This window comes from Gossypium arboreum, chromosome 12 (genome assembly GCF_025698485.1).
Source record: "Gossypium arboreum isolate Shixiya-1 chromosome 12, ASM2569848v2, whole genome shotgun sequence".
Classification (NCBI taxonomy): Eukaryota; Viridiplantae; Streptophyta; class Magnoliopsida; order Malvales; family Malvaceae; genus Gossypium; species Gossypium arboreum.
This window is the reverse complement of record NC_069081.1, coordinates 82,480,232-82,491,042: the sequence shown is the minus strand read 5'-3', so window position 1 is coordinate 82,491,042 and position 10,811 is coordinate 82,480,232.

Below are 10,811 nucleotides of genomic sequence, written 5' to 3'. Positions count from 1 at the left end.
TAGATTTTAGTGAAGAAAGGTCAAAGCTATCAGACAGTGAAACAGGGTTGACTTTAAAGAATAAACTGTACTTATTAGCTAAACCAAAAATTCTAAAAATTTTGTGGTACTAATATATGTGAGTCTATTTTCAAGGAAAATTAGCAGAACTTAAATTGGAGTTCTGTAGCTCCAGATGAAAAAAGATTAGTGACTATGACTCAAGAAAATAGCTTGACCTGAACGTAAGTAAAAATGCAAATATGATTGTATTCCTTGAGAAGTAAGTTAATAAATTGCTTATTATTTTCATATGAACTTACTAAGCTTTATAGCTTACTCCCCTTCCTTTTCATCTCTTATAGGTTTATTTAGCTAGCTTGGGTTGGAGATCAGCAGAGATTCAATCATACTATCAAGCTACCATTTTGGGTATAAGTATTCAAATACTTAAGTCTATGGCATGAATAAGGGCTTTATCTTTTGTAATTCTTTCACTACTAATGTGGCCAAATGTGTTGGCCTATAATGCTTATAGTTCTATTTGTGTATAGCCATGAATGGTGGCTTATCCTGATTATATGATTATGCATGTGCCTATGTCATGGAGATGAGGCTTGTGATTGTGTGTATGTAAAGTTATATTGTTGGTGGTGAATGCTTGATGGTTTAATTGAGATGAGATGATGTGTTGATAACTAAGGCTTAAATGTGTGATATGGGAGTAACCTTATAAACTTTGATGCATGAGAATTAGTAAATTTGAGCTTGACTAAGCATGATGTTTTAAGTATGTAAAATATGATATGAGGTTACCATGATCTTGTATTGTTCGTAGATGATTGAATGTTCAAATGTGCCATGTTAATGGTTAATAAAAGTAAGCATGTAAGTTTGTTATTGGGGGTGGAAATTGGCTTGGAAAATAGCCTAAAAATTGTCCACAAGGGCCATGTATCCCCTGCATCATTTACTTTAGTTTCAAATTGGCCACACAGGCTGTGACACAGCCATGTGTCTTAGCTGTGTAAGGGACACGGCCTGGAGGCACGGGCGTGTGCCTTGGCCGTGTGCCCTTATTTTTGTGATGTGATGATGTCATAAACAGAGAGTTACATGGGCTGAGGACACGGGTGTGTCCCTAGCCACACGGGCGTGTGACCCTATTTCATGATGAAATTTTCCAAGTTTTCCAAAAGTTTCCAAAGTTCTCGGTTTAGTCCCAAACCACCCCCGATGTATGTTTTGGGCATCGTAAGCCCGTATAATGGATGTGATGCATGTGTATGAAAAGTTTTAATTTGGATGAAATTTTATGGCCTGGTTTTGTATGAATGTTTTGATGTAAGTCTGGTAATGTGTCGAACCCTGTTCGGACGTTGGATACGAGTAAGGGGTGTTACAATGACTGTAACACCCTTAACCAGTATTCATCGCCAAAATAGGCTTATAGAGCATTAGCATAAAGTCATAATTTAGAATCATCAATTTTCAAACATTTCATAAATCACAGCCTAATTCATTCAAACACATGCTTATTGTCCCTTGTTCGAGCCCTCGAGGCCTTAGAAACACTTTAGAAATGATTCAGGACTAAATCAAAAACATTTAGAATTTATCAAAAAGATGGAAAATTTCACACTAAGGGGTCACACAGTTGTGTGGCCAGCCCTTGTGACTCACACACCTATGTCTCAAGCTATGTCGACATTCGGAGTAGGGACACATGTCCATGTTCGTGCCTATGTAACTCTCTGACTTGGGTCACACGACCAAGCCACACGCCCGAGTGCTAGGCCGCGTAACTCTTGAAATGGCCTCACACACTCGTGTGCTAGGCCGTGTAACTTTCAAAAAACCACCTTTAAAACCTATAGGGAGACACGTCCGTGTCGCATGACCGTGTGTCATACACAACTGAGACATATTCCCGTGTCTTAGGCTGTGTGGACAAGAAATAGACCATTTTCAAGCCATTTCTTTCACCCAAATCAAGCTCACACCTACAAGCCATTTGCACATGCAATCAAGCTTCAAAACATACCTAAAACATGCATAATAGGACTAATTCAATATGGCATCTATCCATACAACGAATATGCCAAAAGGCACCTCAATCACAACAATTAAATATACTTAAGAATATGCATAATTTAGCCATTCATCAACCATACATTTATAACCTAGTTCCATACCAAACTTACCATAACGAACACATGCCAAAATCACATTCAAGCGTACCAAATTGGTTACTCAATACATAACTTTACTTGACCATTCCAACACCAACCATCAAAGCATTAAAATGCTAAAAGTTCATCAACCATAATGCCACATTTACAAGACAAACATAATGACAATCTCATCAAGCACAACTCACATATACATGCAATTATAACCATGACTAAAAACATCAAAATCTACCAAAATAGTCACTGGATAGTGTGATAGGTCTCTGACGAGCTTCTGATAATCTATAAGATATAGGAAAGAAAAATGACGTTAGCATATAATGCTTAGTAAATTCGTAAATCATGAACAAAACTTACCATTTTAATGCATAATCATAAAAATAGACATGAATCAATCCAACACAAGTTTGGCACAAGCCTAAGCATCACACAATACAAGTTAGTGCTTAATCATATAACTTAGTCAAAATTCATATCATAGTAAGGTAAATCTCATATTCATAATACATATAAAATTCATACTTTTCATAACATGGCTATACATACTTTGATCATTAATACTTCATACCTTTCGATAATTTCATAGTGTAATCAATCGGAACCCTTACCAATTCATCCCTTTACATGCTCTTTGAACCACTTGGATTAATACCGGATACATGGGAACCTCACACAAAGTGTGCTAATACATGGTCAAAACCATTCCTTTACTTTTCCTTTACATAAATGCTCATAAGAACCATAAATGGGCCTGCTCACACAAGCTGACGGTCGGAACATAGCTACACGATGCCGCTCACACAAGTTGATGAGTATCCACAACAAATGTCAAACCTCAACCATCGTTAGGACATTCAGAACCAGCACACGAATCATGGTAACCCTAATGACATGTCATTTGTATCCTATATATTCCTAATGTTTAAACGAGGCTCGATAGTCGTCGTAATGTCGTTGGATTTTCCGTTGAAGCATAATTTGATAAATAACATAGTATTACTTAAATCCAATACATTAAAACGTTATTTGAACATGAGAACTTACCTCGATCACAAAAACGATGAAATATGGTTGACTAGTCCAACACTTTATCTTTACCTCAATCTAAGTCCGTACGAGGCTTAACTTGATCTAAATGAAAAAAATTCAATCCATTCAATATTCATTCTATTCAATTCAGTCCAACAATCATATTTTTTTTAAAATACGCTTTTACCTCAATTATTTTAATTCCTTTACAATTTAATCCTTAAACCCGTAAATTGAAATTCATCCAATTTCATCCACCTACAAAGCTAGCCAAATTCAATACACACTCATAACAACTCATAAAATTCATTATTTCACAATTTCACCTTGTATTTTTACACATTTCACAAAAAAATCCTTAATTGACATTTTCAACAAAAATCACGTTACGGAAGTTGTTTATTTATCAACAAGGATTCATTTTCTTCCATTAAAAATCAAAAACCACATGAATACATTCATGGATAAACCCTAACCTTTTAACAGTTTTGCAAATTAGTCCTTAGGCTAGCTAGATTAAGCTACAACGACTTCAACAACATAAAAATCATTAAAAACGTTGCAAGCTAGAGATTGAACTGAATGCTTCAAAGCCCTAAAATGTTTTCTTTCTTCTTAATTTTAGTGGAATAACCCATGGTTGAAAATGATACAACCTTTTTCTTACTTTAATTATGATATATTTATTTAATTACTTATTTAACCTTTTATTTTTAACTACAAAATAACTTAATTCTTGCCCATAAGTGTCCACTCATATTAAAAATAGTATAATTACCATTTAAATCCCTTAATGTTTAATTTCATAGTCATTTGATACCTTTATCTTATAGAACTTAAATTTTGCATATTTTACAATATTCCTTTTCACAAAATTAAACATGCAAACGATAAAATTCCTTAACGAAATTTTTATATGACCTTGCTAAATTATTATAGACACTAAAAGATTAATAAAATAAATATTTTCACACTGAATTTGTGGTCTCAAAACCACTATTTGTATTTCACTAAAATTGGGTTGTTACTATGATTTCTCCACAACACTTTCACAAGCAGAACCTGCTTCCCTCTTAATACTTTAACATCACAGTTAATGATTAGTACTGGTTCTTCCTCAAATTTCATATTAGAACAGACCCTAATATCCTCTATTGGAATTACATTATAAGGGTTGGATAGATAATGTCGCAACATAGACACATGAAACACATCGTGAATATGATCCAACTCTGGAGGTAGCTCCAACTGATAAGGACTGGTCCAACCCTCCTAATGATGTGGTAAGGTCCAATGAACTTTGGGCTCAACTTTCCCTTGTTACTAAATCTCAGTACCCTCTTCCATGGTGAAACTTTAAGGAAGACTTGGTCACCTACATTATAGTCAATATCCCTTATCATTAAGTTGGAGTAAGATTTTTGTGGATCTGATGCTGCTTCCAACCGATCTTAAATAATTTTCACATTGTTCACAGTATCCTGTACTAAATTTGGTCCTAACACTTCATTTTCCTCTAAATTTATCCAACACAACAGTTTCCTACACTTGCACCCATAAAGTGCCTCATACGAAGCCATCTGAATGCTCAACTGAGAATTATTATTTAAGCAAACTCCGCAAGTGGTAAAGCTCCTCCCAATTGCCTCGAAAATGGATTACATAAGCTTGTAACATGTTTTTGAGAATCTAAATAACCCTCTCAGACTGTCCATCAAACTGTGGATGATAAGTTGTACTAAAATTCAACCTCATACTTAGTGCCTCATGCAGACTCATCCAAAAGTGTGATGTAAAAAAGGATCTCGATCAGAAATGATGGACAATGATACAACATGAAGTCTCATGATCTCAGCGATATACAACCTCTCCAACTTCTGCAATGAATAGTCAGTGCACACTAGTAAGAAATGGGTAGATTTTATCAATCCATCCAAAATCACCCAAAAAGAATCTTTCTTAGATGAGGTCAACGATAGCCCACTAACAAAATCCATAATGATAGGCTCCCACTTCTACTAAGGAACTTGAATAGGCTGAAGTAAACCCAAAGGAAATTGGTGTTCAACCTTGACTTGTTTGCACGTCAAACATCTTGCCACAAAGTCTGTCACGTCACGTTTCAGTCTCGGCCACCAATACCACTCACGAAGATCTCTATACATTTTTCTATCTGCAGGGTACGTGTCATAAGGACTACTATGCACGTCTCGAAGTATAGATTGCCTTAACTTAAAATTAGAAGGAACACAGAATCTTCCACGATAACATAAGACTCCTTTAGAATTATAAGCAAAATCTGATGTCTTACCCTCCTTAACAAGCTTCACATGAGGCTCTAACGACGAATTTAAAATCGGTTTCAACTTAATCCCCTCAATCAAAGCTGGTCGTATTTGTAGCTTCGCAAGCAAACCATCATTTCAACTAAACCTAGCAAACATTACCCTCAAATTCGACATGGACTTCCTACTCAATGCATCCGCCACAACATTAGCCTTACCCGGATGGTACAATCATAATCTTTCAGAAGCTCAATCCAATGCCTTTGTCTTAAGTTCAACTCCTTTTAGGAGAGAAGATACTTAAAAATCTTATGATTTGTATAAATGACACATTTTTTCGCGATAGAGATAGTGCATCCAAATTTTAAAGGAGAAAACAATACCAGCTAACTTCAGATTATGTGTCAGATAGTTCACTCATGTGGCTTGAGTTGCCTCGAAGCATAGGCCACAACTTTCCCATCTTGCATCAACATACAACCAAGACCAAAATAGGACGCATCACTATAGACCACATAGTCCTTCCTAGGCTCGAGTTGGAACAGCATAGGTGCCTGAGTCAAAACTACCTTAAGCTTCTCAAAGATAGCTTGTTGCTCGTCAATCCACTTAAATAGTACATTTTTTCTCAATAACTTGGTCATCGGAGTCACAATCAATGAGAATCCTTCCACAAACGTCTTATAATAGCTAGCAAGTCTAAGAAAACTCTGAACCTCACTAACATTCTTGGGTTGCTTCTAATCAAGGATAGCCTCAATTTGTTTTTTGATCCACATGAATACCCTCAGTAGATATTACGTGTCCCAAAAACATCACCTATCGGAGCTAAAACTCACACTTACAAAGCTTCACATAAAACTTTTTCTCAAGTAAGGTTTGAAGGACTAACCTTCAATGCTCCTCATGCTCCAACTCAAACTTGGAGTAGATCAGAATGTCGTCAATGAATACTACAACGAACTGATCAAGGTAGGGCTGAAAGACTCTATTCATTAAGTCCATGAAGGTGCTAGGTTCGTAAGACCGAAAGGCATTACTAAGAATTCGTAGTACCCATACCAAGTCCTAAAAGCACTCTTCAGCACATTAGCATCCTTCACTTGTAACTGGTAGTATCTCGACATCAGGTCGATCTCAGAGAAAACTGTAACACCTTGGAATTGATCGAATAGGCCATCAATACTCAGTATCGGGTACTTATTTTACACAATCAACTAGTTCAGTTGACAATAATTAATACACAGCCTCATAGACCCATACTTGTTTTTCACAAAAAGAATTGGAGCTCCCCACGATGACACAGTCGGCCTTATCAAGCCACGATCCAGCAACTATTGTAATTGAGCCTTAAGCTCCTTGAGCTCTTTAGGTTCCATGCAATAGGGTGCAATGGACACCGGTGCTGTCCCAGAAAACAACTCACTTTCAAGAGGTTGACTAGGTAGCTCCTCAAGAAAGACATCGGGAAACTCTTTTAACACACGAATATTCTACAATGCTGCACTATCCACATTTGTGTCCAAGGTGTATACGAGATAGGCGTCACATCCCTTACAGACCAATTTCTCCACTACCAAGCTAGAGATCACATTAGTGAGATAATTCTGACGCTCTCCAACCATGATTATCTCATTCCTAGAAAAAGTCCTCAAAGTAACTCGTTTAATGTTGGAGTCAAAGATGACCCGATGCTCACTCAACTAGTCCATTCCCAATATGAAATTAAATTCTCTGAAGGGTAGTTCCTTACCTTGCACTTGCAACAGACATTGCCTATAGATTTTACTATATGCACAGATTTTCTCAAATGACTAAGTACGGTCACATCACTAATAGTTTCCTTTACCTAAATACCACTTTTTTTGCCATCACACAAGATATATACGAATGGGTAGAGTCATTATCTATCAATGCAAAATAAGGAATAGCATTAATAGTAAAGGTATTTTTTATCACATCAAAAGCATTACGATCCTCTCAGCATCTAGTCGCATACACAAGCGTTGGCTGCCTTACATAAACTCGGTTAGCACCCTAACCCAGTGCTTGCTATCTCTAACCCGCATTACCTTTTCTATTTTGCCCCTTAACTCTCTGTGGCTGCTGACCAACTCTCTAATTTGATGCATGATTCTAACCCTGCGCTTGCATTTGCTCATTCAGTCGAGGACATTCTCAAATCTTATGGTCTACTGACCCACAATTTAGGCATGCACCCATGCCTTGCCAACACTCACTTAAATGTCTTTTGTCATAGGTGGCATAATCCTGGATCCTATCTCCTACTGTAACAAAGTTCTAGTGTGGTTGATGATCTTTGGCTCGCTTAACTGGACATAGAGCTTGTCCACTAGTATCAGAATCTCTCTTAGTTGGAGCTCTTACTTGCTTATTCCGTCCATGCTTAATGCGTCTAACCTCCTCACAAATATTGGTCTTCTCCACCAAAGCTTTGAAGACCCTCTCTTGTAGTAGAGCCACATACATCATTAAATCTGATCAAAGCCACCATTCCCAGAGCATATCAACTGAGCCTTGGGAACTCCACCTCGTAATCAGCTGTAGACATACTACTTACCTTAGCTCGATAAACTCAAGTCTCTTAACCTTGACGTATCTCACTCCCACATATTTCTTCTGGAAGGCCTCTAGAAAATAATCCCAAGTCAAGCAATCAATTTGGGTGCCCCTCACAATGGCCTGCCACCAGCCTCATCATATAGCAATGACACAGTCCCCTTAAGCTTCTATTCAGAGGTACACTCCATATCATCAAGGATGCTCTCTGTAGCCTCTAACAATTACTCGGCTACAGTAGGGGATGTCCCAGTAACACTCTTAAATAGTTCGGCCCTACTCAACCAAAGCCTCTCAGCAATAGTGCCATGACTGTTAACACCAGATTAGGCACCTGCCACTCGTTTCAAAACTTGTAACATGGCCTGGGATGCATCCTCGTTCGCAAGCTCTTGTTGACTCAAGTCAATAGTGCACGCACACTCTACATTCTTTGTAGCTGGCTCAACGGTTCACAATCGAGATGTGGATGAGTCGATTTGGGTTCCTTGACCCAGCTCTCCATGAGCTCTCATTCCTCTTGTTCTAACACCGTGAGTACTCATTTTTTAAGTTTTATGCAGGTTGTCAATAGAGATAAGTTTTATCGTTATCACTTGAATATTTTTCAATTGAATTTTCATTTTATCGTTTTATACAAGTCTCACAATTTATTATTTTCATGGTCTAAAGTTGCCTCAGTCTAAAGTTTTCTATAGTCTCCTATAGTTTCCCAATCTATTGTTTTCATAGTTCTATGGTTTTCAAAGTCTGAAATTTCACACTTAAAGATCAGTTACCTCGGATCAGCTTTGGGAGATCTCAGATTTCTTTATAACATATCACATGTGGCATGTTTTTCCCAAAATACCCCTTTTTATGATGTATTAAGTTTTTTTTAAAAACATTTTTACCTATGGTCCAAATTTTGAATCAGGCTTTGATACCACTAAATGTAACCCCTCAAACCGGGCCTAGACGCTATAGCCCAATTTGAGTAATTACATAGGCCATGGAGATGGCCAAAACGTTTTTATAAGAAAAAATCACTTATCTTGAAAATATATCATTTTTAAAACATCGTGTTCCTTTCAATAAAAAATTATTTGTTCCTTTTTTATTAAAAATATTCGTATTGTAACTTTGTTTTTAGATTACAAATTTGCAGTGGCTAATAATCATTACAATGTTTGTTGATCATCTAAAAATCATATAAAAATAATTCATGCAACATTATCCCAAAATATCAAAATATAACTCCCTTGCCATAGTTCATAATTTAAAAATAAAATCCAAAAAGTTATTAAGACAAACCCTAATTAAATTTCATAATCAAAATCCAAAATGAACTCATATAGTTCGTAAAAGTCCCATATTATTAAAAAAAAATACCCATGACCAAGAGATCATTAATCCGAGAAGCCTCAATTACGAGGATTACCTGAGATACACACATAACATGGGTGAGCATTAAAAGGCTCAGTGTAAGATAGTCACAAACATATATTCCAACACGTAGCATAACACATCAAAATCATCATAAATATAACTTTCACAAAATTCACATATCATCAGATTTAATTAACATAACAAGTTATGCTTATGTAATACTGCACATTTCAAAGGATTTCCCACCCATATCCGCTACACACCAATATCAAGTTCCTTAAAACTCGTCCATCCGAAAACACACCATTTATGGACAAGCCACCACATAGATACAGATAAATAGTCACGTAACACATCATGGACAAGCCACCACATGATTGTTGATAACTGAAATGACGGAAAAGTGCAAGTGTACACAATCGCAACAAGTAATAAAGTGACAAGTAATTGTCGAGTTATCGTACCCAGAGGGACTGTGAAAAGAATTATTAATGAATGCAATTTAAAACACTTTGGTGAAGAAAAATATTTTGATTTGAGAAATGATTAAAAACTACAAAACAAAGTAAAATAAATAAAATAAAATAAAGTTCTAATGCACGATTTCAAAAGCTGATTTTAATCAGGGTGACATAATTGTGTTAGATTAATTACATTTCTTAACTTAGAATTATTAAACTTATGTTTATGTTGTTACGAATAAATTCACAACAATTCGGTAATTTGCTAACTTATGTACATACTTACCTACAAAAATCAATTCATTTCTTGACTATATCTCTATGTCAATTCAACCGATTAAACAAACTTTAATAGGAAAATGTGTTAATGCACATACATACTTATGAAATTCAAATAATCTCTTGTACATATCTCTATGCCAATTCAAACAATTAACTTAATCACATAAGCACATAAAAGATTAAGTGAGGTAACAATGTATTTCTACCTTGAAACAATTTAATCACAATAATCTTGCAAGTTATGCAAGGCAATTGTATCGCTCGATACCATTGCTAATTTAACCCTCAGCTACCTTAGATGATTAAACATGCACTGATTAAGTATCGTGTCAATTAATCACAATTTCAATCCGTTTAAATAATTAATTCATTAGCTACCTTACAATTGTAATGCAAGAATAACTTAGTCATCGTTTTACTTAATCAAACATCTTACTGGGGCCTATAACAACACAAACACAAATTTAATAAATTATGAAGACGAAATACAATCAATCTAGCACGAATTAAATTTAAGCCATATTAATTAAATAAATCATATTAACAGAAACATTCATAGACATGTTGATCATAACAACAACATAATTTAAAAGGATAGGGAACAAGAAACAAATCTGGTGTTTCTCTGTGGCTTG